This window comes from Trachypithecus francoisi, unplaced genomic scaffold (assembly GCF_009764315.1).
Source record: "Trachypithecus francoisi isolate TF-2019V2 unplaced genomic scaffold, Tfra_2.0 Contig01190, whole genome shotgun sequence".
Taxonomy (NCBI): Eukaryota; Metazoa; Chordata; class Mammalia; order Primates; family Cercopithecidae; genus Trachypithecus; species Trachypithecus francoisi.
This window is the reverse complement of record NW_022681218.1, coordinates 2,605-5,702: the sequence shown is the minus strand read 5'-3', so window position 1 is coordinate 5,702 and position 3,098 is coordinate 2,605. Positions and strand designations below refer to the sequence as shown.

Sequence of the window (3,098 nt, the reverse complement as noted above, 5' to 3'; positions counted from 1 at the left end):
TGCATTTAAAAATGTGTGACAAAATGATATTTGGTTGGTGTACACATGTCAAATTTTTAACACTTAAGCAATCCAAGGACTAAGTTTTTGGGCATTCCAATGTTTTTAGAGCAGGAATTGAGAGAACACAGTGAAGCAAATGCAAAGATAAGAGTATACAAGGACATTCAGGAGAGTGGTGACAGTATGCAAAAAGTTACAAATTGCGTATTAAAGATGAGAATGGCAAATACTGCAGATAGATCAAGCAAGATGAAGACTATGAATTGACTATTCTAATCAGTGAGTAAGAAGTCATTGCTGACCTTGTATTAGAAGTCTTTTACAGTGACAAGAGCAATAGGCTTGCTTGGAATGGGCTCAAGGGGTAATATGAAAAGAAGCATTACAATAATGAGGGAAGTGAAGTGTTGTAAGGAGTGTTGTTGTAAAGAAAAAACCAGGATTTTGTATAAAGCAGAGGGAGAGGCAGGATCAGCAGTGAGCTCAGCAGTTTTTGAATTTAAGATAAGAGAAAAAGCTACATCTTCACATTGATGTGAAAGATCATGCACACAACTAAAAATAAATAAAACAAAGGTAAAAAGAAGAAATGGGGTACTTTAGGAAAATGGTGACAGTAGAATCTATCGTAGAACTGAAGGTGTTGCCTTTGGATAGAAGCATGAATAATTTATTTCTAATGAAACAGGAAAAATGTATATATTGTCATAAAAAACTATTACAAGGTTGTAATAGTGGTGGAAACATCTAGAAGGTATTTGGCTGCTAGAATTTCTTTCATAAAGCAAGAGCTGACCTCATCAGATAAGAGTGTAGATTTTGGAGGTTTGTGAAGAAAGACAGGGTCTGAAATGGTCATCTAGGAAGATGGCAGATTGAATGGAGAATGGAAACACCTAATACAATTGTTGGGCAGCCGTGGGAGTATGTAAGAAGCTGGCAAACATGCTTCTATATGTGAACAATCCGCCTGATAGTGGGTTTTACACCACTAAGCTCAAGTAGGTATATAGAGGTTCAAGGTACGCAGAGAATGTGAACTAGGATTGTGGTGTTACTAAGGGAGCTGAAGACATAGTGAGGGATTGATTGTAATGTTTTACCATGAAATTTAAGCTGGGTAAGATACAAAAGAAGGTAAGAAATAAGAGCGAATAATGTAATACAAGAGGGGCAAATAAACCTTAAGTTCTGGTTATTGGTGTGGGATCTTGAGCTGTAAGCTAGTGAAGGGGTGGAATTAGAGAGGAATTGAAATTGACATTATGGAAAGTTTGTGCTTATTAGTAATGGTAAGTTCTAGGGTAAAAATATGATTGTTGGGTGAGTTATCCATGTCAATATTTAAAGCATCGAGAGTTATGACAGTAGTCATGTGGGACAGACAGCCGAAATTCTATGGGATTGAGATGAGCCTAAGTGTCTATGATATTTGTTAGAAGGAGGATGACATCAAATTTAAATCTGTTGTTCCTAGGGATGAAGAAGGAACATCACTGGAGCTAGGCGTTTGGAAGAAAAGGGAAGAAAAGAGATTGGATGTGACACAGAGGGTATCTTTCGCATCTCCATAGTATTCGAGTAAGGAAAGTGAAACAGCTACCAGTTTGAGAATCTTTTTTTTTTTTTATCCAAAATGTGTTTATTGAGATGGTTTCCCACTCATCTTGATTCAGAGTGCCTTTAGTGCTGCTTCCTCCTAAAGGAACATCCTTCTGTAAGCCTTGCTTTTCCTCCTGTAGGCTGGCAGAGGACAGTGGAGCAGCCAACACACAAAACTACCGTTTTGTGCATGGCTAAAGACCGTGGTGATTTTATAGCATCCTGGGCATTTCACATCCATGAAGTAGGAATTTGGGGCTCTGCACCAGGCGTTTCTTCTTGTGTTCCCTCTTCTCCTCTTCTGGGGAGGGATTGAAGAGGTCCTTTGCGAGAGGCATGTTCTCGTGTGGTAGTAGGTCGTCACCGCCGGAAAGGCCCAGTTGAGAATCTTACAGGAGAAGCAGTATTCTTGAGGGTAGGAGTTCCTAAAAGCACTCAAATTACAATAAATAAAATGTTTTTAAAAGTGATTCAGATGATTTATCAATTATTTGTTTCTGTTTAACAAACCCACTAAATCTTAGGATTTAAAGTAGCAACGCTTTTTTTCCTCCCCCTCATAAATCTACACCCAGCCAATAGGTTCCACTGATTGGGACAGAAGTACTGATCAGAATTGGGCTTGCTCAGGTGTTTGCATTCAGTTATTGAATTGGCCAGGGCTGGCTGGTTACTATGCTTGCCTGGAAAACCTGAGTTCTGCTCCATGTGTTTCTCATATCACTCCAGCTACCATTCCCTCCACCCATGGTAACGGCAGAAGATTTGAATTAACTATTCAGAAAGAAAGCATCAGTGGCTAATAAACATATTACAAGAAGGTCATTTCTCGTTACTATCAGTGAACACACATTAAAACAATTAAAAGGTAAAATTTTATACAGTTAAGAAAGGTTGTGAACTTCATTGTTGGTGAGCGGGATGGAAAAATATATGCTTCATTTAATTTCAGAGAGAGAATAATTATCCCCCACCTTTGGTAGGACTTTCAGCCATGTGTATCAGTTTTTAAATTGAAGCTACTTTTAATCCCCAAACTATTCTTAAGGTATCAACCATAAAAGAATATTCATTATAAAAGAATACTCACAGTACTTATAAAGACGTTTAAAGATGTTCATTGTAGCATTGTACAAAATATCACATTGTAGGAAGGTAAATGTGTAAGATTGAATACAGCAATTCCTCATGCATCAGTCAAAGACTAGATGAAAAGAATGCCATACTCAAATTAAGTAACTGAACATATTTAATAAAGCATTGTTTACAATGATATGGGTACAAGTTTAGGAAAGCCAGAAAGGGAAATGTAGTATCCTGGAGTTTATAACTATGGAAAACTCCCAGTATCTCTTGACCTAATGGGAAACTCATGACAGCTGTGTGTAGAAGGCCACCTGATAAAAGGTATGACCCTTGGTGGGGGAAGATGGCAAACAAATAGATAACAAGTAGCAGGAAGGTGGGAAGTAAGTGTCTCAACTTTGCTTTTC

General features: G+C 37.9%; 1 pseudogene across 1 annotated transcript; it reads right to left on the bottom strand.

Moving 5' to 3' along the window:
- Positions 1-1,619: 1,619 nt before the first annotated feature.
- LOC117091344 lies at positions 1,620-1,943 on the bottom strand (annotated as a pseudogene). Its single transcript, XR_004440401.1, has one exon. The product of XR_004440401.1 is annotated as a 40S ribosomal protein S27-like (transcript).
- Between the last annotated feature and the right edge of the window lie 1,155 nt (positions 1,944-3,098).